This window comes from Camelus dromedarius, chromosome 4 (assembly GCF_036321535.1).
Source record: "Camelus dromedarius isolate mCamDro1 chromosome 4, mCamDro1.pat, whole genome shotgun sequence".
In the NCBI taxonomy this organism is placed as follows: Eukaryota; Metazoa; Chordata; class Mammalia; order Artiodactyla; family Camelidae; genus Camelus; species Camelus dromedarius.
Window position 1 is genome coordinate 22,953,972 of NC_087439.1, and position 27,488 is coordinate 22,981,459.

Below are 27,488 nucleotides of genomic sequence, written 5' to 3' on the forward strand. Positions count from 1 at the left end.
ATAGTTAAGCAGAGAATGTTCTAAGAAGGTGAGATGCCTTTTGCTAAGCACTTATAGCTCCTAACGTCCTCTGCTGCAAGTCTCCAAAAGGAAAAAAAAAAAAAAAAAAAAAGCACAAAAAATGTATGCTTTACTTTCATTACTTAGTTGAGGCAAAACAATAATAATGAAAAGGCTAATCTAACAGATTCTAAGATATGCAAAATTATCAGAATTGTAGAAGATGGTGATATTATAGAACTAAAAAAACAAGGCAAAAAGAAGATAAAAATACAAGCAAAACAAAAACACTGGCATTGCTTAAAGATATGTTTTTTGAATCCCTTTTCAAATATGAAGTACAGCTGTACGTGATTTTATCTGATGCTAAAACAGTTTTCAACCATTCTATTTTGGGGATATAAACGCATTTTTATGATGTAGCTTCACTACGAAGTGTTACCACTAATAGGTTTCCCTGTATTTTTTCATGTGTATTTACACAATTATTGCTGTACAAGGATATTAGTTTTGTCAAACACCTGTCACTCCAAATGCATGACTCATTTTACTGTAACATGTCTCTGTAACTTGTGTCAACACTTTTAAAATACACTTTTCCATATATATATACACACCCATAATTAAAGCACAAATACACAAATTTAAATCCAATTTATAGGAATAAAAGTGAAACTTTGAGCGTTTCTACCAATTGAATATTATATTTGTAAGATTAATATAAATGCATTTTAAAATAAATTTTTAAAATATAAATCATTTTTATAATTTATAAGCTAATACAGTTCTGAAAAGTTATGACCAATAATCACAAAATATTTTTGTTGTTTTTAAATTAATTGGCTAACACTTGTAATTTGAAAACATGTATCTCTGCATAAATTGCAAAGTAGTGTTTAGATCAGATATATTTATATCTCTCTGTAAAGATTCTAAGAACAACCCAAGGAAAGAACACTTCATAAACCCAGGAGATTTTAGAAATTTTGAGCTAGATACCAAAAACGACTCCATAGTTCTAAAAAGCAAGATTTTTTAAAAAATGATATATGTGTTAGCTTAAATACAAGTCTGAGCTTTAGTTTCTAAGACTGTCAGGTAACTGATGAACATAACAGAAGGAGTGAAATGTTTATCTGTTAATAAGGACTCAGCTACTTACAAATGTTGTGAAAAGAGGTAAAAATATTTGGATTTCTCAAAGACAATACACAGAACTATTAGATTCTTCCTAGCAGTAACACATAGGAACGAAAGAGAAATTTGTTCTAGTAGAAGAATGAAAGAGTTAATCGGTTTCGTTGTAGACTAGCTACCAGTGTCTTCTCTATCTTCGATACACTCTTGTCTTGGTTTCTGTCATTGCTGGGTAACTGGTAAGACAGCTGGCGACTGGCTTGATGGATTGTACTTGCAACAGTTCTTCCCAAATGTTCATATTAAAGCATGTTAAGACAATAATAATTTACAAGGTACTCTGGAGCAAGTAACAGAAATTATTCTTAGAATAACTGAAGAGTTTGCACCAGGCCTTGGGAATTAACCTCAAAACTGACATAATCAATATCTTAAACCCTTTGACCAGTGTGGCATATTTTAGTTTTAAAATTGCTAATACTAATATTTTGTTGTTGTTGTTTCTTGAAAATGGGGACAGAGTTGGAGCAGTGGAAGGAATTCTGATGCTTGCTTCAACTGAAATTCTTGGCTGAAGCCAGGCAATATGGGTACACAGCGTACTATTCCTTTGGGGGATAATCTATCCTTGATTTCCAAAGAACATTTTTGAAGTAACTGTGTGTATATCCCATGAGGTTGCTTTAGTCCATCCTGAAAATAGAAGACTCAGTCTGGTCACGACTTCTACCTCTCTACCTGTGTGACAAGGAGATGATGGAGGTGTGTGATGGAGGCTAAATGAATCCCTCAGAATATATCAAAGTTGCATTAAAGGATTCATTTCACAAAGACTTTCAGGCGTTCAAAACACTTCACAACCAGAAATCATAATCTAGAGACAGCAAGGAGCTGAGTCGAAGGCTCTGATACACTGAAAATTACCTCTTTAGTTGCCAAATCATAAGGATTTGGGGAGACATGGGAGAGGGGCTTGGATGACAGGATAGCATATGAGAAATTTCAAAATTGTACAGACTCTGAACATTTTAACAAGGGTGGTAGTCCTAGTAAGAATATCACTTCAGTTGTCAGTAATGCTATTTGGGAAACATACACAGTCCCTCAAATCTAATTCTAGGTAACCTGAGTAAGGTAGCAGAACTTAAAATAATTTAAAGTAACTGATTATAAGAAAGGAAATTAATTGTAATAAACTGCTTATCAGAAAGAAAAACTATCATTAGAAGGATTTAAAATATATAAACATTTTAAATAAACTATATAGGAGAATAGTATTTATATTTTTAAATTTTTTATAAGCCTTACCCAATTAGTTGAAATAGCCTTCATTTCTTAAACTGAACCTCATTTTACAAATAAGCCTTTAGGATAATGCAAGGATAGCATGATTCATCTGTATGTTCTTGAATGTGCAAATTCTTTTTACAGAGTCAACCTCTTACTCTGTTCATTCAAAAGTGGTAAGGGAAGACATAAGCCTCATCAAATGTCTTCTGACTAAAGATAACTGTGATAGTCAATTTTTGAAAGAGTGGAGCTTTTTCTTCTATAATGACAGATACAGTCATATATCTGCACTCGTCACTTTATCATCATATTCTAGCAGGACTAGCATCAATCCTACCCCCACCACCACCAAAGTTAACCTCCCCACCTTACACTCTATCACATTCCACTTCTGGGGTTTTGTTTGATCAAGATTTGCTGCTTGGCTTTATTTCCCATTTCCATTTTTCTGATGGTTCTAACTCCTGCCTGCAATCTCATTCAAATGTTTTTAACCTACATGCAAGAATAAAGTCACTTTTGCTGATTAAACTTTCTTTGAGGTGGTATCCCTTCTTTCCTACTTTTCTTTAAGCTGTTAAATGTCTTCAGAATATTAAGTGCACCTGCTGCATTTCCATTCCCTTCTCACTGTATCTTCTGCCTCCAGCCCTGCTGAGCTTCTCCCCAAGGTCTCCACAGTGGTCCCACTAACAGTGAAGCCTAAGGCATACAGGGTCCTTCAAAAGTTGTTCGGAATTCATCTCTCTTAGACACACCTTCCACCATTATTTCTCATGACTCTCGTATACCTGTCACACTACCGTTGTTATTTATGTCATTCGATGAACATACTGAGATGCATTTCACACACGCTCTTTCATAAACTTTCTTCTATCTCTGCCTGGGAAACAAACATCTACACAGGATAAACAGGTGTTTAATATGCAGTGGTTGAATGAAGTTTTAGCAATTGAATTTTCTTTGATATGTGAGAAGTTACCTTTGCCACCATCAATGCATTCTCAGATTAGGCTTTACAAATACCATCTTCACCCAATGATTAATCTCAAAATTAAAACCATTCTCAGTGGCTGGCCACAACAAATCCAAAGTCCTCGGTCTAAATGAAACTTAATTAGCATTATTTACAACTAGCTTTGGATACAATTATTTTCGGTACTTATACTCTATTTCATTCAGGGCCATCATTCACTTCTCTAAAATACACCAAATTTTGCCCACCAATGGAGTTCTTGGTATGCTATATCATTATCTGAAAAGTAAATCTCTTTTTCATCCAGCAAAATCGTTCAAAGTCAAGTCCAAACTCTGGCCTCTCCATCAAGTTTACTTCAAGAAAAATAATAGGAAACAGTTGAAAGGTTATGAGGTTTCAAGACCAAACACTTGAATTAGAGTTTTTATCTGCCATTTATTAGTTATCTCAACCTGAGTGAAATATTTAACCTCACTGAGACTTCCCCACTTGAAAAACTGAGATAATAATAGTGTCTACATTATATGACTGTCACAAGGAGCAAATGAAATCATGGTTTGGGAAGTACTAAATAAATGGGAGATTTTTGTAGGTGTCATTGATCCCACTTTGTCCTAAGTACTCACAGAGGCATTGTTTATATCACATTTTGATTTTTTTTCTTTTATAATACAAATACCTCTATCATTGATGAACTGTATAGACATACGGAGTTTCACCTCTATTTCTTGAGGCACAAGGCCTTTAAATATTTTTAAAAAGTTTTTCTCCTCCCACTTTACAGTGTAAGGCAGAAGGCAGGAATTAAAGAAATATCAATTACTGGTTGATGTAAAATCAAGTAAAAATAATTTGGTATATAAAGTAAAATAGTCAAAATAAACCAAATAGCATAAAATGCCTTTAAAAGCCAAAAATTTAAATTACGCCATTTGGGATTTTGTGTAATTGTCTATTCATCTATAAAAATTACATCTATTGGTAGGTTCCCTTATAGTATTTGGCTTTTGAATATTGAATCCTGTGGAGATTTTCTATTACTTAAATCTAAGATTCCATGATTTCTAAGAATTTGTGACAATTGCCTTAAAAACTAACACTTTCCCACTATACTATAAAGTTACAGTAATCAAAACAGTATGATGTTGGTGCAAAAACAGATACATAGGTAAATGGAAAAGAATAGAGAGCCCAGAAATGAACCCACACCTATACGGGCAATTAATATACGACAAAGGAGGCAAGAATATACAATGCGGAAAAGATACCTTCGATAAGTAGGGCTGGGAAAACTAGACAGCTACATGCAGAAGATTCAAACTGGACTACTCTCACACACCATGCACACAAATAAATTCAAAATGGATTAAAGGCTTAAATGTAAGACCTGAAACCATAAAACCACTAGAAGAAAACATAGGCAGTATGCTCTTTGACACTGGTCTTAGCAATGATTTTTTTAATGTGTTTCTTGAGGCAAGGGAAACAAAAGCAAAAATAAACAAAAAGATTTTACATAGTGAAGCAAAGTATCAACAAAGAAAAAGGCCAACTACTGAATGGAGAAGATATTTTCAAATGATATTTCTGATAAGAAGTTAATATCCAAAATATACAAAGAACTCATACAACTCAACATCAGAAAAACAAACGACCTGATTAAAAAATGGGCAGAGGTTCTGAATAGACATTTTTCCAAAGAAGACTGACTACTGTCTGACAGGCACAAGAAAAGATGCTCAAGTTCACTAACCATCAGGGAAATGCAAACCAAAACAACTGTAAGTTATCACCTCACACCTGTCAGAATGGCTATCATCAAAAAGACAACTAATAACAAGTGCTGGTGAGGATATGGATAAAAGGGAACCCTTGTGCACTGTTGGTGGCAATGTAAATTGGTGAAGCCATCACGAAAAACAGTATAGAGAGTCCTCAAAAAATGAAAAATAGAACGTATGATCCAGCAATTCTACTCCTGGATATTTATCAAAATACCCAGAAAATAAAAACATTAATTAGAAAATACATATGCACCCTTATGTTCATCACATCATTAAATACAATAGCCAAGATATGAAAGCAACCTAAGTGCCCATCAATAGACGAATGAATAAAGATGATGTGTACAGTGAAATATTACTCAGCCATAAAAAAGAATGAAATCTTGCCATTTGCAACAACATCAATACACCTAGAGGGTATCATGCTAAGTGCAATGATTAGGACAGAGATAGACAAATACTGTATGATTTCACTTACATATGGAATCTAAAAAAACAAACAACAGTAACAAAACAAAAACAGAGTTATAGTTACAAAGATCAAACAGGTGGTTGCCAGAGAGGAGCTGGTTCAGGGAAAGAAAGAAATAGGTGAGGGAGATTAAGAAGTATGAACTTTCAGGTGCAAAATAAATGAGTCACAGGTATGAAATGTACAGTGTAGGGAATATAGTCAATAACTATGTAATATCTTTTTGAATGGTGACATTATAGCTAGACTTATCATTCTGATCAGTTTGAAAGGCAAAGAAATATCAAATTACTACATTCTGTAACAGGAACTAACACTGTTTGTAGGCCAATTATATCCGAAAAACAAACAAGCTCATAGAAAAAGAGATAAAATTTGTGTTTACCAGAGGCAGAGGGAGGAGGAGGGGAAGGGGATGAAGGCAGTCAAAAGGTACAAACTTTCAGTTTAAAGATAAATAAGGATGGAGTTGTAATGTACAACATGGTAAATATAAATTAAACTGCTATATGTTATACATGAAACTTAAGAGAAATACTCGTTTCCATCACAAGAAAAAAATTTTCTGTATCTTTAGTTTTGTATGTATATGAGGTGACGGATGTTCACTAAACTTGTTATAACCACATCATGATGTATGTAAACCAAATCATTATGCTGTACACCTTAAACTTACACAGTGCTAGATGTCCATTATATCTCAACACATCTGGAAGAAAAGTAAACAAAAGTAAAAGTATCTTTAAAAATTAACTTTCCCAGAATCACTTAAAAACAGTTTTTTAGTGTCACGATAATTAAGTAATACATAAGATTTCTGGAGCACTCAATATGATTGCAAAGAGTTAATCTTTTCTATCTCTATGCATTTATTTTTAAAAATGCTTTTATATACAATTAGATCCATATTCCTGAAAACAGTAAAGACAATCATCTTTTAAGGAGAAAAGGTAATTCCTATGCAACTAAGTATATGGAATAGTACATTATAACATCTATTACAATTCTCAGAGTTGAGAAATCAAAATAGTTAACAGCAATATAGGATGCTTATGAATATTGTAAAGCATGTAAGTCACATTATTGTTTAATATTAAACCTAAAATTGAATCCAATCATGTTTTTACAGATGTAATACAACTTTCCTAGAACTACGTTCATTTTACAAATGCCATTCTAATTCTCAGGCATAACTTACTCTTGTATGTGAGCTACTTTACTTGACAGATTGATGTTTTAACCGAAATGGAAAAACTGAAAGAAATTTACAGTATTTCAAAGAAATACTATTATGGTACTTTGAAAGAAAATTAAAATTGGATTTATGAGTTTCAATGTCTAAATAAAACTATTAATTGATATAATTTGTTAGAATAATCTGTATGATTAAACTTAAGGATACAGGAGTATGAATAAGAACCTCTAAAGATACATATGCACTCAATCTAATAGCACCTCAATCAAATTAAATAATTTCTGTAAAATAGGTTCCAGTAATGGCTTGTGTGTTTCCGTATTTCAAATGGATATTGTGAACATTCAAGAACTGGAAGAGATGCAAAGGTGACTGATTTTGTCCAGCTGCACTACCCCTAAGCCATCTCTGACATCTGTCCTATTTTTCAAAGCCCTGGGGAAGGAGATTTTGCAGCTTTGGTAACTTGTTCTAAGGTTTAAAAATCCTGTTTCTTTAGTCTTTACTCTTCAGAAGTCTCAGTGTAGGAAAATTCCTTGCATCTAACATACAGCGCTTTATTTATGTATTTAATATATAACAAGTGTGCCAGGTCACCTAAGGAAGATTGTGTGATATTAAAGCAATTCTGCTACAACCACAGTTGCCACTGTGTCTTTATTATAAGTATGAATAAATGGATGGTTAGTTAGGACTCTTAATGAAAACTTTCTGGATCGTATCTGGAAATGCTGTTGTATTAAAATAGAGCTCTCTATTTCTGTGTGTATATGTGTGTTTCTGCTAACTTTAGAATATATATCAAGTAACTTTTATCAGTTTGACTGTCAGCATCTGAATCCAACAGAGGCTAAGCCGTAACACTCTCTGAACTAAAACTGTGAACACTTACGATACAGTCAAAATTGACAAATGAAAAATATTGTGGACATAACCAAAGCACTGTTGTCGTTAATTACAGCCTTAGAAATAATTTTATCAGGCCAATGGGCTGTCTGGCTTTACGACTTTCCACTTATGGGAAAACAGATAAGAAAATAAATGAAATCATTGTTCTATGAGTGACTCACTGCAGCACTGCCATTCATTAAACCTGGTGCTAAGGGAGGAAACTCAGCTTGGGTGATTAAAAAATTAGTGTCATTTAGATATTTTAAGTACTCCTTTATTCTTCTCCATGTGTCTAGTCTTCAGAAGTTCTTTGATTCTTGGATCACTCAATTCTCTCTGTCAAAAGATCTAGAAATTTGTTTTTCCCCCCATCCCTCTCAGTTAAAACACACTCATGCTTTCTTGAATCTCTTAGTGCCCTGCTCTTTGCTAGCCAATTTGATAAACTAGGTGCTATCTCTTACACATAATGTACTTACATTAAACATGATTCTTACAGAAACAACCAGATTAATTCTAAAGACTGGAATTTTAGGCCCTCTGTGAAAATGACAGGTACTTTTGTTTGGGAGAAAGGCACACTGATTGATACTCATATCACATTTCTTGGGGGCAATTTTGTTGCTTTATAGTTGGAGCTCAACTTTCTTTTTAAATGAAAGAATATGTAATCAATGAACTAGAAAGAAGATGCCCTCCTGTCATCAATTTGAAGAAATTCTACCGAGTCCTCAGGAAGTAAAACATATGCTCTATTCGTATTTTCAAACTTCTCTGTGAAGAAAAGATTTACACAATTTGCAGATAAAATAAGGAAGCAGAAGATGCAATCTTACATTTGAGTGTTTGTTTTCTCCTGAAATATAGAATAGAAGGTATTTCACATTTAAGGCCAATGATTTTTTGTTTTTCTTGTTTACTGGGATTACTTTACCTATATAACCAGGTGACAGTTCCAGACTTCAGTTATGAATTTTAGGGCAGTGTGGAACGCCTACCCAATCTGAAGCAGGGATAACTTCCTAGTAGGAAGCATGTTAAAAGACTAATGCGTAACTGCTATGCCCCACCCCACCCCTAAAAAAGGCCAGCCAATATCAGATAGTTTCCACACATTCTCAAGAGGAAAAGTGGGTTTTTCCTCCAACAAAGAGACAATGAGTGGCAGCAGCCAACTGGCTCATCCACATGTCAGGATAACTGAGTCTTTCAATCTTTCATTCCACAGATGTGCTAGAGACTGCTTCTGAGCCAAACTCTCTGCACACAGAGGCGTTGCTACTGTCGCTCTTAAGAGGGATTGTTTGTTTGCTCTTTCTGTGCAATCTAAAAAGGAAGATTATTTTCCCAGTGTCTTCCTAAAAGGTTAGATGCATGTCCCCAGCTATGGTCTAAAAACCAAAGACAGTGTGTGATTAGATAGTATGTGATTCTAATCACACAGTATTTCCTGCCATAGCTGAACTTACATCGAAGAAAGAAAGAAGCTAGCTAGCTCCCTCCTGTAGAATCGTATGAGGCATCATTACATGGGTGGAGACGCCAACGGCCTTCAGTGGTCTAGGAAACTGACCTTAAAAGCTTTCTGTGAAATGATCAAATTCAGGGGAGCAAATAAATGGATGCTAACCAAATTAATAGGAGTTCAATTTATAAAATTAAAAAAATAAATAAATAAAAAATAAAAACCAGAGACAGGTTAATGTCAAGTGATAAAAGAAAGGATTTTGGTGGTATGTTGCCAAAATGATACTAGTCAAAGGTTAAAGGAATTCTATATAAAATAATAATAATTAATAATAATTAATAATAATAATAATAATATAAATTCTATATAAACCATTACCAAGAACCCTTGAAAGATAATTTTCCCTCAAAAACAGTTTAAGTAATAAAGCCAGCAATTTGATGAGCAAATATATCAAAAAACAAAACTAGTCAACATGATGTCGCTATACTTCCTTCTTATCAGGTTAAGAACAAATGAGTAGTATTTTGAGGATCCACTTGATGACAAGCATCATTCTCAACCAATTAACTCTTCACTATAATTTAAATAACATGAACACAACTCCACAGAAACTGGAGCTTTTTCACTTTGCAGGGCTCCCTCAAGACACCATTAAATTACACATACTGACTTAAAAAGAAAACTCTCTCTCTGATTGAGAGAGAAGTTTGCTCCATGACCTTTGGTCAAACAACCGAGATTCACTGTGATATATGTAGACAAGCAGAAAGATCTTTCTTGATTCTACTGGTACATTTGTCAAAATAAAAGTTATTTAATAGGAGTTACTCATTCATTATTCCGTTTTGGGGGGGAGCTCATATTTGCTTAGAAAAAATGGATAAGGTAAAAATAGAAAAGAGAGAAGAGGAGTAAATATATGCCTTGAATCATTCCATTATATTTTGAAAGAAATTCTTTGCTGTGTATGAAAACAATTGTTTGAGAGACCCGATTAGCATACAAATGGTTTTACAGTGAGAGGGACTGGTTAGAGCCTGTGTAGTTAATCGTCTTTCAGTAGAAGAGCCCTGTTGCAAGACACGGCGATTTTTATGTAAGCCAATTTATACTTGGGAGGAAGATAGAATGTTAAATAGCCCAATTTAAAAGCCATAGGATGGTGCAGGCATTCTTAAATGTAACAGTCTTGAGTCATCAGTAGAATTTACGCATTGTGTATTTCATTTCAGACCAAAAGTGAAAATGTTAGTGATGAAAGATATTCTTCAAAATTTAATGTTTATGCCATTTTAAATGATGCTAATTCAGAAAATGATTATATGATGCACTTTAATGAAAACGAACTTCTTTATTGCATTCTGTAAAAGTAGCATTATATTAATAGGATAATTGCTGTTTATTGAGTACTTCCCATGTTCCAGCCTCTGTGGTAAGCACATAATATCCATTATCTTATTAAATCCTTACAAGAACTTTATGAGTTAGATATTATAATTGCTATCATGTAGATAAGGAAATTGAAATCTGTGGAGGTTAAATATCTTCTTCAAGGTCACAGAGCTGTAATGCTATTATTTGAATTCAGGTCTTCTATCTCCTAAAACTGGTTTCTTTACTACTGTGTTATATTGTGCAACCATCCCGATCGTGTTTAACAAAGAAATAAACAAGGCATGAAGCTGAATTGCGCATTTCTGTCTGTCTGTTTCTCTCTCTATTTTCGATGAAGGATCTTGAAGAAAAGGGAAGAAAATCATGTTACAAGTCAGGGTTGTGAAGGCATGCTATGTTAATACTTAAACAACTTTTATAGTCAGAGGTGATGCCTGAATACTTAACAACAGAGGAAATGCACTGTATAGGCTGCAGCTTCTGCAAGTAGCCATAAAAGGGTAACTTGAGGGGAATCTTGGCCAGCTATGAATGACCCATGATCTCTTGCTGTGGGACCATTGCCAATTCCAGGCGTCTAGGCCTGTCTGACTAGGGAAAGACAGGGACGGGGAAAGCAAATGGGAGGAACGACAGGTGGGGGTGACAGACGAGCAGGTGCTAAGACAGCGCTAAGATGTGTTAAGATAGTCTACTTCTTTGCCTAATTTGGCCTGAAAGAGTATCGGGTTATTTGAGGGGTCCTAGGAGGGTACTGGCTAGCAGCACTGCAGAATCAGAATACAAGTTATTTCAGTATTTCATCAACCAGTATTGCTGTGCTAATATATCAGTTGTGCTAAATATCAGTTGTGCTTAGAAGAATTTGCATTGTCTATTTCCAGCAAATTCTAACTATAAACATGGTTCCCATATGCTTTGCCTTGATGACAGAATCCTTATTTGCTATGACTCTAGGTTGTCCTCAGTAAATACAAATAGGTTTTCAATGTTAAGTATTGGTAAGGTAAAGCCCCAGTCTTCTAAAGCTCAGCTTACTAAACCATAGTCCCCAATTCTTCTTTTAACCTAATTTAATCAGTCTTTGACTATGTGCTTATTTCCTCCTTGGTGGGGCACCCTAGGTCAAACAGACTGGCTTCACATCAGTTGCTACCTCTTTCTGAGGAAGTCCAGCTACTCTGAAAAGCTTCACTGCCTGGTTAGCTTGGCAGGAAGGGACCCCCACATTAAGGATGTCAGTAGCACAGGCTCAAATACTAGGTGGTATAATCATCTGCATTTCTGTTTTTCAGCCACAGATTTTTACCTCCTAACATCTGCCACTCATACTCTCTATCTTCTTGCCCACCAAATTCACATCCTCTTCATGCTGAAATTGACAAAGGGCAAGTTGTTATCTCTGAAAAAATACAAATCTCTAGAAGGAAGAACTGGTATCATTTAGGGTTGGACTGTATATTTAAGAAGACAGAGTCTTAGCCAGGCTTGAGTTTGAGTTCAGTGTGCCAACACTACACACTCAGCCTTCTTCTCCCTGGGAAATCCTGTACGGAGTCACTCGGAGCCTTTGAGTGTGCTCATAAAGCTGCTTTGCTTCATTAACAGCACCTTGGCTCTCCTGTTCTACACTGAGCTGAATGTCTCCAATTTATGTAAACAATTAAACAACTGCTAGATAAACAGTATTTGGTAAATACTGAATCAGCAAAGGAAGTTTCTCTTTCCTCACCTAAATCATCTACTGGCAATACCCTGTTTTCCCCCCAATTTCCAAAATAGCTGCTCCTTTCACAGGATTCTGAATATGGAGGTTCATGCCCAGTAAAAGGAGAATACAGAAGACAATGAGAATGAATTTCAAACACACAGAAACTAACACACATAATCGTAAGATTAATACTAATGCAGATCTTCCTTGGCTTACCACGAGGTTATGTCCCAGTAAGTAAATTCAAAATGTCATTCAGTCAAAAAAGCATTTAATACGCTTAACCTACTGAACATCATAGCTTAGCCTCACCTACCTTAAATGTACTCAGAATACGTACATTAGCCTGCAGTGGGCAAAATCATCTAACACACAGCCTGTTTTATAATAAAATGTTGAATATTTCATGTAATTTACTGGATGCTGCACTGCAAGTGAAAAACAGAATGGTTGTTTGGGTGCAGAATGACTATAAGTGTATAGGTAGTTTATCCTGGTACTTGCAAGGCTGACTGGGAGCTTTGGCTGACTGGGAGCTTTGGCTCACTGCCACTGCCCAGCATCCTGAGGGAGTGTGTATCTCATTGCTAGCCCAGGAAACAATCAAAATGCAAAATTCAGAATATGGCTTCTAATGAATGCGTATCACTTTCTCATCACCGTAAGTTCGAAAAATTTGAAGTAGAATCATAGTAAATTGGAGAGTGTTGGTAGTGTTAATGAACCAACCTACTAAATGATATCCAAATGGGCTGAAAAAAATTAATGAACTAGTGACATCTGTTATTTGGATACTAGAGAGGGATTCTTCACATTTATGGGTAATTTTAATGATTTATAAAATTGCAGAACTCTCTTGAAAATTTCCTTGGTTCAGAAAGAGAAAACAAAACCACAACAGCAAAAGGAATTTTTTGATTATCTATGTTGAGAGTTATGAAAAAAATGAAAATTAAATGAAACCCCTCTAAATAAACTCACAGACAGAGAATACAGACTTGTGGTTACCAGGGGGGTGGCGGGTGGGGAGGGATAGTCTGGGATTTCAAAATTGTAGAATAGATAAACAAGATTACACTGTATAGCACAGGGAAATATACACAAAATGTTATGATAACTCACAGAGAAAAAAATGTGACAATGAGTGTGTGTATGTCCATGAATGACTGAAAAATTGTGCTGAACACTGGAATTTGACACAACATTGTAAAATGATTATAAATCAATAAAAAATGTTAAAAAAAAAATGAAACTCCTCTATCAACCAGATATCCCAGGTAGGCTTTCTACTTCATCATTCTATTCTGTTTGAAGGACTCCAAAGCTGGTCACCTTTACAGTGAATTCTGCTCTACAGTAAATACTGTTGTAGCAAGATATTAGTGAATCTCTCCTCCTCCACCAAATCTTATTTGTTAGATATATTTGCAAAGAAAACTATTGATTCATTTTCTTTTCATCAGCCCCTTCTGACCTTCATACCCATGGTAATGAACAGAAAAAATGGTCAATGGGACCTGAAACAGACAGGATGAGGAAAAGCAAAGGTCAACAGAAATGCGCAGAATGGAAAATCAGGCATCGGGTGACAAACTGAGCCAGTTTTTATCTGACTCAAAATTTATAACAGAGGGTTTGAAATTGGCCTTTTCATATAGAAGCTTGAACAGGTAGATGCAAAGAATTTTTTCCTAAAGCACAAAATTTTTCCATTAGTTTAATACTAACTTATTCTGTAAGTTGTTTATTCTGAACAATCAATTTGTTAGTTCAATACCGTTACTACATGAAATCTGATTGAAACCTCGTCGAAAACAGGCCTTTGCAGACCTGCACACAATTATTTGGTGAAATAGAAAATATTCTACTACAAGCAAAAAAAAAAAAAAAAAAAAAAAATACACACACACACATACCTATTTACCTGTTAGTCTGAGAAACTATATAAATCCTCTACTGCATCATTCTCTTTTTGCTCCACCTATGTTCTCATTATGGTATTATCTGATGAAGTTGATTAATGACCACAATTAAGGCAAAATAGCCTAGTATTTAAGATTGAAAGCAACCCATAAAATTTCTTGAAGAATGCCTCATTTGTATGTAAACCTGTCCGGGAAATGCTGTGTTTCATGAGCATTTTATTTAAAAATAAGAGATATCGAAAAGCTTCCTTAAAAAAATATACAAAAGCATTAAATTACCCTAAGATAGTGTCAACATTTTGATATGTTATGCTGGATTGCATAAAGGACTTCCATCCTCTTTGATGCTGTTCAACGTATTTCACCATTTTGCTACTCTGATCTGATTTTCATGGATGATGTATCTCATAAACATCTCCCCATATTTCATGTTAAACATTTGATCAATAATGCCGTCAGAATCACATCATCCAGTCAAAGACAATGCCTCCCAAACTTGAACACAGAGATGAATAACCTAGGGATTTTCTTCAAGCACAAGTTTTGATTCAGTTGATCTTGGTTGGGGCTGAATTTCTGCATTTCTTTGAGCTCCCAGGTGATGCCCGTTCTGCTACAGCACAGAGTGCACTTTGAGTAGCGATGCTCTAACACCTCCAAATGTGGATTTAAAGTCTAGTGCCCTTTTCTGGAAATGTGTTCACTGACATGGAGTCTAAACAAATGGAGCCCCTAGTTCCCTTCAAATACAAAGTAAACAAAAGGTCACTTAAGAAAGGGCAGAACCACCTCATTTTAAACTTTAGGACACATTTTAGAAATGCTGATCTACAGAATACTCTCATGATAGATTTTGTCTTTAGGACAGCAATGCATTAGTATCCTGAAAAAAATCTGAATATTACCCATGGATCTTAGACTGTCAAAAATAAGAAAAGCCTTAAACCACAGAAAAGGATACCAGATATAAAACGTGATAAATTATGCAAAAAGTACAAATATTTGTTTTTAGCAACTGAGAATTGACATCATGAAAGTACACATGAAGAACTGATCCTATGATATCAGATCTGACGGCTCTGTTAGAACTGTATTAGTCCCTTCTCAATTTACTGCATCTAATCAGTCAAGGATGAACAGCCATGACCGCTGCGAGTCAGAACTTTGAGACCTGAAATGCTAAGGCAGAAGACCAGCTTTCATTTTATTTGCAACTCCTGTACATAAGTATAGAAATATAAATAAGCCAATGCACACATACACGCAATTTCCCCCTGCTTATTTTCCTCATGCATTTTTTTTCCAGTTCCTCCCTCCTCAAAATTTACTTCTGGTAAAGTTAAAAGGCTAGTTGTCTCTGGAAAACTGACACCAGGAACACTTCAAATACTTTTAGACCAACTGCTCTCTCTGCTCTGCTCCCTGCAATGGCTTACACCTCTACCACTGCATAGAACAACAGTGTTTTCTCCCATGTTTAATTAAGTTAGTAGTCTCAATTAACTTGGTGTCCTAGTTAAAAGCTATAAAACAACCTAGAATAACTAAGGAGGTAAGGGTTTTCCTCTTACTCAGGTTTTAGTGTGAAATGAGGGCAGAGACAAAGGTCCAGGAAAAAGAATTAAGGAGATAATAGGAGAATAAGAACTGAGGATGATTCCTGTTTGGCCAAACTTCTCTATACTTTCCCCTAAGAATGAACTACTATAAAAATGCTTTAAGAATCCCATGAAGGGTTCGCTAGGCCTGAGCTCTAGTGCAAATAAACTGAACAAACTGCAAACTACTAACCACTGAAGAAAGAAAAAGTTGGTTACAGTTGAGGTTTCTTTTAAAAGTTGGCAGTGCATGATTATAAGTTTTCTACGTATAATAATACTTAACTTAAAATTTAACTTTTATAAAAATTAAAAAATACAAAAAATTAATATTTAGGTAGTAAATTCATTGTGAATCTTTACAAAATGGTTCTACAAGTGGAAAAGAACCTAAGATAGTAGCACAACAAAATGTAAAATTACTCAAAGATTATGTTACTATCTAAGTGCTATGACTTTTCAATATTATATCTCTAAGCATAGAGAATTTTTGGTCACACAGCATAAAAGAAAAGGAAATGTTGAGTATCTCAGAGCCAAACATACCTGTATAACAGTATTTGATTCTAAAGTGCCAAAAAACATGTATCATTTATGACCCTAATAAAAATTAGCCATTAAAATGTCTTAAATTGCTGAAAAGAAATGGTGAAACGACATGCAATTCTTTTTTAAGTAGGGAGCCATTATTAGTCTGAAATTAACACCTTCATCTGTAACACACTGACAACTTGTCCTGTGTATAAAGTTCTACTGAACTGAGGGATAAAAGCCCCAGATGTTGAAAATTCGTCATTTTGTCGGGTAAGATCCCGAGTAATACAGCTCCATAGGCTACCGTTCTGGACCTTTTTTCTTCAAGACATTTTTTGATATAAGTTTTAGGTCACTGTCATTTTGAAATGTAAATCCTCTTGCATGTTTCCTACCTGGTAAAATTACCTTCACGATGGTATCCCTTTATATCCTTCACTAGCTACATGGCACCAGTGAAACTGCTGGGAAAATACATTTTTACCAAAGATCCAGTCTAAAATGAGCCCAAATCATGTCTCCAAACTTCAGGCTCCATCCTGCAAAAGCGCTGTTTCCTGGCCTGACTGGCACTTAGAGCAACTGCATAAAGGTGACTGCTTTTCAGTCATTCCAGTCATTCCACGGAGAGCACCGTGGGAAGAAACCACCTCTCTAAACCATTCCTATGTTAACCAGTTTCCACAGGTATGTGGCTAATGTCTGCTACAACATTCTCTGCATGTTGTCTACCTTTGAGAAGAAATGCTACTGCCTGTATTTTTCTTGTAAATATCCCTAAAATTCGGTTATGGCTTCTATAAAGTTGGCAGTGGCTTACATAAACAAATATCAACACCCAGTCAGATCCATCTGGGCTCTTATTTCCTCAGGCCCTGAGCAAAGGAGTCACCAGCTCCATTTTCAGCAATGTCTCTTTACATGGTTTCATATCTGTATGCCGGTCTGAGAAACTAGAGAACAGAATACACTGCTCAAGTCAGAAGAAATGTTCTCCTTTGAAAATGACATAGCTAACGTTCACTGAGTGTTCCCCATAGATCAGGAAGTGTTCTGAAACCCTTTGGGATTAGCTGGACTCATCTTATGGGGCATATACTTACAATTCCCATTTTATGGGTCAGGAAACAGAGACCTAGAAGTTAAATATCTTGTCCAAAGTTACTGCTATTATTTTGTAGACTCAGGACTTACAAGCAGGCATTTTGGCTTCAGGGTCCCCATAATTACTCACGATGACCTATTGCCTATTTGAAACTAAACTGCCAGAGTACAATCTCTCCCTTCCCTTAATACGTAACTCAATTACTTGCTTAGAAACTGGAAGTCTGTGCCTCTTGACCACTTTGACTCGTTTCTCATGCCCCTCAACCCACACCTCTGGGAACTACCTACTATCTATTCTGTTTCTATGAGGATGAGGTTTTTCGGGGTTTTTTTTCCAGATTCCACATGTAAGTGAGATCACACAGTATTTGTCCCCTTTTCGTCTGACTAATTTCACATGGCATAATGCCCTCAAGTTCTATCCATGCTGTCACAAGTAGAAGATTCTTAATATCACTGGGGAGAAAGGTCTGGGTTGAACTCTGTGCAACATGTCATGATAATCAATAATTTAAATGAGTACTCACATGTCACATCTTTCCAATTCCCAAATGAATGAGGCTTGGGAATATAGCAAATACTTGGGATATAAAGGAAGTTATATTTAAACTGTAATGAGTGGCCCGAAAAGAAAAAAATTAATAAAGGAAAACATTAAGTTCCAATTTGGAATTTTTAAAAATAGATGTAAGATTTGTTTTAGCATTCATCATTGAGCTACCCTAATGGATGTAAAATTTTATATATGATTTTGATTTTTTATATTAACAAGAAAGAAAGGAACCCCTTTCTTCAGGACACCTTTAGAGTACTAGATATTGTATTAAAATATGTCAACAAATATTTTTCATTCCATAAAAAGGGAATACAATGAATAGAATCAGGGAATTAAGTTTTTAAGTCAATGGTTGAAAAACAGGAAAACTGATGTCATGAGGATTATTATTGAAGGGAGATTACTGTTACATGAAATTAACTGTTACTGTTCCTGTTCACAGTGGAAGAGCGCTTAAGGCCAGTGATTCGTCCAACTTCACTTTTGATGCACATAAGAGAAGATTTGCAGACAAGTAGATCCATCTAACAAGCGCACAGGTAATCTTACAGGGAAGAAATGTATTGTTTCTGTATAAATTCAGAGGGGGTCTCAACCTTAAGAATGGTCTAGCAGTAATTCTTCTACTGGTTTAGAGCTGAACAAGATGATCACGGCCATTCCGTCCAATAGTAGGATTCTGAGAGCCTCTTTTTCTTCATAAATCCTTTGGGTTTTACATTGTCCTTCCCTTTGCTATTTTTTTTTTACTATTTCCTGTGGGTGATATACTTATGTCAAACACTTTCATCACTCGTTCTAAAGCAGATACTCATTTTTAAACAGTAACAACAAAAACATGTTTCTTAATAAATCTCCTGAGCATAATATGGCTTCTTAAAATATGACTGATGATGACAATAATACACTTCATTCTTTTTCAATTAAAAAATTCCTAATTTAAGAAACTTCCATTTTTTTTAACTTTGATGAACTGTAGGAAGCTCATAAATTTTATGTTTTAAATATTTTATTTTTATTTATAATGCACTGATAAATTCAATGTAGAAATAGTATAACTTGATAATACGAATATCATAAAATGATTCTATGAGTCCCATAATACAAAAATCTAGAGAATTAAAATTCAGTAACATAATCCTTTCATGAATTCAGACTGCATGAGAGGTGAAATCATAATACACAACACGGAAAAAAAAGCAATGGCCTACAGCAAACTTCCAGTGTCCAATCAAGCAGCTGTCGTTGATCCTGGCTCATATTTAAAGTGCTACAGTATAAGTGAGTCATTTCAGCCTTTGAAGTTAATGATCCATGCAAATTAAATTAGAGGAGAAAAGTTACAACTTTCTGTTATTGTTGTTGAAGTTGTAGTCCTAGTAACTTGAAAAGATTTTCTGCAAAGTAAGCCTTGAAATTAGCTGCGAGCTCTTCTACACAAATAAAGCGATGCACTGAAGTTAGCAAGTGAATGGGGTGCATTCTTGATGCAGACACTACAAGTATCTAAAAGAATTATGCACTGTATAGAGTCACATACAAAGTTACCATTTGTGAGAAATTTTGTCTGCCTCTGAGAGTTTTATATTCTCTGGCTTATGGTCTTACAGAAATAGCTACAGACCTGGAGTCAGATGCCAAGGCTTGGCTCTTGCACTCTCCAAATGTATGACTCCAGGAAAGTCATTTAAACAACCTTTGTCTCATTAACATCTGTTAAATGTTGGCAAAGCAGGGGCGGAGACAGGCACCAGCCTAACTTTATAGCCTAACCTGTGTAGATAAAGTGTAATAACAGATGTGAAATACTTTTTAATGTCCAAATACCCCAAGCAAATATAAGATTTAATTATACTAGTCAAATAGTAAATCTGCCTAGTTGGGGAATTTTTAAATATTTCATAATATTCCATAACTTCACAGAATAAACTACTAATTTCAGGATTTAAAAAAAAAAAAATTCTACAGCAATCAGCATCCTTCCAAAGTAACGGAAAATAGGGCAAGATAACAGTTATCTTGAGAAAGTATCTCCAAGAGAAAGTAAGCAGTTTATTTACACTTGATCTACAAGGCCGATATTCTAATATTCTGGTCACCTTGAACTGAGTGGAATAACTCCTCTAGCTTTAGGTATTTATTTTTATATTAGTATTTCTATCTTAACCTCTAATTTTTTTTCATCAAAATATTGCAGCATGCTGGAGACCTAAAAAATTATTTCATTTAAAAGAAAATATTATTTCTCATGGAAATAAATATACATAGATATCTAATGTATCACTGTCAAGAAAAAATTAGCCTATGAGAAAATATTTTACTAACATTATCAAAAAATAGGACAATAGGATAGTGAAATTTCAAAGTCACGAAGCTCGCAATTGTGTTTAACCTAATTTTTAAATCTTTAGGGTTATTCTTCCAGGTTGTACCTGGGTACCTTCCAGGTTGTAGTGCAAAAACAGATTGACACCACCCATGATTCACCTGAACCTAATCTTTAAAGGCATATGAACAGAAGATAGCAATTACAGCTTTTATCTCAAAGAGAAAAAATAGAAACATTCACTTTATAATGAATATATATTTATATTTACATATGGATAGTTTTTTCCCTAGTCTGAAAACAACTGGTAAAGTTCTGCCTAACTGCTGATAAAGTTTTCTGTAGCTACTTCTGATGGTCAACTTACTTTCAACATCTGGTGACAAAAGAAATATGAAATTCACCTACAGATGGCAGAGTTGAATTTAAATCTGGCATTTTATTGTTAGCTAAAATAATGATGCATTTATGTATGAAAAGTTCTACCTGTACATGAAATGCAGTAATAACACACAGGAGAACACGAGCGTGATTCACAATCATACCCTCTTCCTATGTGTACGGGTTGAACTGGGCCAGGGAAACCCCTTCTCTTCCTCTAACTCCCTCCCATACTTACAAAGTGAGATCCCAATTCCAAACCTTCTGAAATGTAACTTCCTGAAACTCACTCTCAACCACAGTATGAATGAGTTCTTTCATTTGCTGTTCGTTTGCTCTACTTAACACCTGGAATCAGAGAACTGGGTCTATCTAAGGATGTAAGAAGCCAAAGATAGAGAGAACGCTTAAGGCAAACTTTGCCACGTTGAAAGTTCTAGAGACAATAAACGCAATACAGCATTGCTCCACATATTTAGTACTCAGGCGCATCCTAGCACTAAGTGCATTACGTGGGGTACACATAGGAATAGGTCAGATTATTTTTCCCCCCTTGGGCCATTAGTGCCAAAAGCCAGCTTGGAAACAATTTAGGCTATTGGATTTCTACTAACCCTAGAAAGTATCTAATAAATTAATAATGGTCCTGGTGACTGGCATGTCCAAAGGAAAGACATTGTTTGAAAAATACTTTCTGCTTGCTAGCAACTCATATTTATTGAGGACGATTCCCCAGAGGCCTCATATCAATTCAGCCTGCTTTGGAAAATGAGTTGGCTTATTTACAGTGCTAGGCACACAAAGATTCTAAGCTCCTCAAGGGCAGTGGGTGATGCTATATCATTCTGGATCACTAATGGCTGGCACAGGATAAAAATATTTGGCCATCACTGAATACTAACAAATAGATTCAGTTAATCATCATTTAGTGTGTAACTGACTTGCAACTCTAGCTGGTAGTTAGATCCCACCAAAAGTAGAGGGTAGGGTGACTCTGAGAAATGTCTCGGTAAATCACATATCCACACACTACTCAATGAAATAATTAATGTCTATAAATAACTCACAGTAAGTGATCATTTGAAAATGGGAATTCCAACCAAGGGACAAACCTTTAGAAGTCACAGTTACATAAAAGCTAACTTTTTTGGAATTTTCCTGCAAAAACAGTGTGTTACCAGATGAGAAAAGATTGGTAGGACATCTGTAAAAAGGGCGCCCAAAGAGCAGTAACTTGTACATAGAGTTTCAACAGCAGATAAAGACACTCTTGAACCCACGGCATTTGAATCCCTACAGTGGAGATGGATACCCTGGACCTGTACAATCCAGCATGATGGCTACTAGCTGCATGTGGCTATCATATTAAAACTAAAGTGAAATAAAATTAAAAGATTCAGTTCTTCAGTCTCAATAGCCACATTTCAAATCATCAGTAGCCAAATATATCTAGTGACTAATACATTGGACAGTGCAGACACAGAACATTTTTCTCATCACAGAAAGTTTCATCGGAAAATGCTGCATTAGACCAAAGGTTTAAAATTACCTGTATTAGTAGCATAATTTTAATAGAATTATTATTATCATGTTCGAGAAGAATAAAATTCTCTCTTACTTACATTCTGTCTCCCAACGATCATTTAAATAAACACATAACTATCAAACTAATGCTGTATAATAATGACTTTCAGAGTCTATAAAAGCCTCAATAATCATCACATATTCTTTCGGTTTAATTCAGGCACCACTCTTTCTCCCTTTAATCATTCTTAAATACTCAGAGGAAAATATTGGTAAGTTGCAGTGAACTTTTTTATTTCTTATCCTGATGTTATATTAAGCTTCTTACTTCTTTCTCAGAGTGACTCTTACATTTTAATATCTGTACCACTCAGATATACTTGTGACATACATTGCTGTAATGATATACATGCTCGTTTATTACAGTATGTAACCAAAATATACGTACTGATCAAAGTTGTTCCCATACCCTTGAAAAGTTTGGTGATGGGTCTGAACTGAAACCTGCTGCTTGAAAGATATTATGGTAGGGGTCTGTCGTAACTTTATAACAAGAGCCATCAATATCATTCAACACATACCCCTAATAGTAATTAATACTAATATTTTATCCTCACCAATCAAAACTGTAATTACATCTTAGATTTCTAGTTATAAGGTAAGCTTCTAAAATGGAAAATATGTGCTCATCAGCCAACACACATACTCTTGTCTGTACTTCTTTTTTGAGAATTAGCAACATTCTGCTTTGTAGACTAATCTCTTTCAAGATTGTTAGGTGAGTTAATTCCAAAGAAACTCTCCTGCATTCTCTGAACGTTCTAACCATATCAAAGTGTTGTATTCACATGAAGCCTTGTCTGTGCATCCTACAAGCTATCTTGTGTCCCTAAGTCCCTGTTTAACCACAGTTCAGAGAGCACACCTGTGGTCACTAAGAGTCAGTGCACCTTGCCAAAGACAACTAAGTATATGACAATATACTGACACTAGTTATTGAGCTCTCTTCGCTACATGCCAACCACGGGTCCTTAGCAAGAAAAGAATACTGACTTCCAAACTTCGAAAACATTGCTCTGCCTGCTAAAGACTGTGTGATAACCTAGTCGCTTGAGAAGGGTGACATTCCCACTTATGCTGGTAATAGGAATTCATAATCACTTGTCATTGTGATTAAGGAGAGAAGAAAATTCCCTTAGTCTGCAGAAAAGCCCCAAAATGTTAATATTCTTTCCCTTTGGAAAGACAGACATAAGAGATTTGTTAATGGATTTCGTTGTGATTTAATACAGCATATTAAAAGCAGGACTTGTGACTCTCAAATAAAGAAGTGAATGTTATTTTGTGAAGATGGTCATTCATCATTAGTTGTAAGAAGTCTATTTGTAATTTGAAGTTTTAATTTAATTAGTGTCACAGACTTGAAGGCTGCCTTGTGTCAACTGTTGTAATGACACCCTATCTATCTGTTCCTTCTACAGTGTAGGCTGCTAACAAGCATTTCAACTGGAACAAAATGATAATGAGAAGAACAATGGAAGTGCTAATTACCTATGCAATTAAAGCTCCTTCTATGTGCACTAGAGTAACAATCTACTGTATTTACATCTCTAATGGCTATTAATCTTCAACTGAAGATGTCTATTGGCACTACTTATGGCTTTAGTTTAATCATGGTAAAAGGTAATGGTGTGTCTTATAGGCTGTGTCTACGTAGCTTCAATCTAGCCAGTCAATTTTTAAAAAGCAATAAACTCATTCAAGGTTTTTGTATCAGCATGTAATGATACAGATATACTATGTACCATACATTGCATTTTTTGCCTACATACAACAGAGAAAAATGATTTTCTTCTTAAAACATCCTTTGAAATCTTTAATAACATAAAAGACACAACACATGGTTAAACAGTGTACTTAGGGGAAAACATTGTAAATTATTAAGTATAACAGGCTTAAAAAAATGAAAACACACAGTTCTAATTGCTTTTGGAATGTGTGGTATCTAAATGAAGATTCCAAGTTTCTTAAAATCCAATCATTCTTCCTTTTCTTTTGCAAATTTTAGTGACATGGACTGCATACAGGTGGTGCTCAATAAATGTTTGGTTAATAAAGTTACTTTTACAGAGGAAGTTTAACACATCTGAAATTGGATCTTCACCAGATAGGTGACAGCAATTAAGATTGGGCTATTACTTTTGAAGAATACAGTCCATTTTTCACACAGAAATTTCAGAGCATCTTGCCTAAAATCTTTACCAATGGATTTTGAAAATAAGACAGAAATTTAGAAGATCTCTAAACTTTAAAATATTCATTTACAGAAATGTAGATTACTATGATACAGATATTTAAAAATGACTAACCCTGGATTTTGCTGTCAATGTTACTTTTTTAGCACAAAATAAAGATTTTATTATTTAAGGAAAAGATCAATTTATGCTAAACAATTACAATAAATTCCATACAATGACTTTGCAGCCAACAGTTTAAAAAATGATAGATATTTTCCAATTACAAAATTATCCTAACACAAAATTACTCATATCTGTAAAAGGAAGGGATATCGAATATACACTCATTCCCATTAAAATAATGTGTGAGAGTTCTTTTTCCTGTGCAGTCATGTAGTAAAGCTGACAGTGAATTCTCTTCAGGGGAGTACAAATTTAGCATTCCAAAGTTATGGGGCCATTTCATCACTGCATACATTAAAATGTATCAGAAAAATGGGAGTCATATGAATATATCTGAATTACAGGATTTTGAAATTCTAACTGTAGCTTAAAAAAAGAAAAACTTTGGTTCTGAATATCTACTATGTGCCATTCAATGTGCTTGGCACTTTTCCAGAATGTGTGTAATTAGTTTATCACAAGTTTGCCTCCATCCTCCCCAGTATACAGATGGAAAACTGAGGCTAAAAATAGTTTTTAAAAAAACTGCGCCAAACTCACACAGCTGTAAGTGACACATGCAGGTCTTTCTTTAAACTCCAGGTTTAATCTGGGTGCCTCATACTCTGTATAGTTGCCTCTTGGTCTAATAAATGCAAAAAAGACAACTATCCTGTCATATATCTTTAAAATAAAAAAAGTAAAGGACAGTTAAATACTTTTAGAAAACCGTCATTCATTACTAGAAAAAAAGCATACATTTTCTTCTCAAAAAGTAAGAGATAACTGAACACCATATTCATTACTTGTAGAGCCCAAGCAGGCTTTGTGTATTTGGAAGGGGGAAATAGATCTCACTGACCACCATAATGATTGGTTCATTTCCCCTTAAATTGTATCCATCATAGTGAATGGAGGTTATGGGAAGATAATTTGTCCTGCTATAAAGGGCCCTCTCCAACAATTAGAAAAACATAAAATGGCATTGACTTCCCCTGAGATTCTGAATCACAGTCCAGGACATGCAGAGTGTGTTTACTGATGCATCACAGGGTTGGGACTTGATAAGGCTGTGGAGGGCATTTGTCGCATAGAAAAGGGAGAGTGGTGTGGATGCCTCCGTAACTCTGGGTGTCTGTGTTTCCAATTTAAGGAACATTCAGAAAAAAATATTGTAACAGAGAAGGAAATGGTATAAAAAGAAAATTTTTTCCTAAAGCGCCTCAAGCAGGAGATATAACCTACTTGCATTTTATGTGAACTTGAGATAGGGCATATTTGAAAGAAGTTGAGATAGATCTAATAATAGTCTCACTTGGGATGGGAAGGCTAGAAAGCAGTGAAGTCACGCCATTGTTTTGTGGTTGTGCTAGTCAGCCTAGTGAGGAGGAAACATGGCCCTGCTGCCAGCAGTGGGTAAATACTCCCCATCCTGCTTGCCCCGGAGCTTCCGTGCGTCATGCGCCTGGCTACTCTGTTACTGTAGTGTCCACTGGTACTGTAATTTTAATTATTAAAAAAAAAAAAACACCCAAACTAAACAATACCCAGGTAGTCTAAGTGGTAGTGCTAGGGCTTAACATATGCTTTTCTAAATCGAACTCTGGGAGAGGTGATAAAAGCGGTAAGACACCATCAAGATATTCAAACAACTGTGCAGTTAAAGCAGAAGCAAATCCACTGAGAAATATAAACAGTGCTGAGAAATAATCAGACAGAATAAAGAAAATGAACATCATAATGGTTGTAGAATTACGTACTCCAAGAATGTATGCCCGCTCTTTACATTTATTCCTATAGGAAAATTAGTCATGAATAATGCAAATGTTGGTTTATACAAGATGTTAAGGAACAGGTCTCTGCAAATGCACTGTATTAGACTAATATTTTTAGGACTACTAAAGGATTTCATGGAGTAATGAGTATTATAACTTAGGACCAGTTGTTCAGAAAGGTGATAAAGAGAAAACTCAAATCCAAACAACTATTTGTGGTAAGAAATAAAAATTCACCAAAGAATTATTTCATTAATATAAATTAACATATTTCTTTTTGTAATATATTAAATTTCTATACATAACATTTCCATTACTAAAGTCTGAAATCTCAACTATAAAGCAAAGGATAATTTGTGTTAGCAAATTATTTGATTAAAAATATAACCCTAGGTTATCAATTCTGCAATATGCACACACATATATGGTGACTAGGAGGATATATATATATATATATATTAATAACGTCACATAACCCTATTCCTAAACCTTTTCTTTTCCCCAACAAAGTGTTCTCTTTTAAAAGAGAGAACTTCCATTTGAACATCCATGTCTTTCAGTTGAAATCACAGCAAAACAAAGAAAGAGTTCTCAAATCTTTAGTACCTTAAGTCTGGCAGCATTTTGTTTACAAATATCACTTTCTTTTTCCCTTTTACCAGCATGTGTGTTGGGTAGGTCACATACATTTTTCATTTTTTGAACGAGAAAAATGTGTCTCAAATAAAATCTGCAATCCTTCCCGTCTCCATGGGCTCCATCTTCAGCACTGTCATCCCAGTTGTACAGGATTCAGAAGCTACACTGAATTTAGTGTTCTGCTCAAAAGTCACCTTTTCAGAGAGGTGTTCCAGAACCACTGTCACTAAAACAGCATTTCTTTCACATTACCTTCTCAGTGACTGGCTTTCCCTTTAACCCTGACTGATTCCTTCTTAATATGTGCATCATTTTCCTATCAGACTTTTATTTGCATTTGTATAACCCCAATCTTTCTCTTTCTCCCTACAACACACCTTCCCTGCTCCCCCCCCCCCC

The 27,488-nt window shown here is 35.1% G+C and overlaps 1 protein-coding gene and 1 long non-coding RNA gene across 5 annotated transcripts in view; one reads left to right on the top strand and one right to left on the bottom strand.

The window, feature by feature from the left end:
* LRP1B (LDL receptor related protein 1B) overlaps window positions 1–27,488 on the bottom strand; it is a 1,592,931-nt gene that overhangs the window by 1,018,334 nt on the left and 547,109 nt on the right. The window lies entirely within an intron of this gene.
* Window positions 16,856–24,094, top strand: LOC135321125 (uncharacterized). Its single transcript, XR_010380567.1, has 3 exons — window positions 16,856–17,069; window positions 18,488–18,584; window positions 23,758–24,094. It is a non-coding gene; the product is annotated as an uncharacterized LOC135321125 (long non-coding RNA).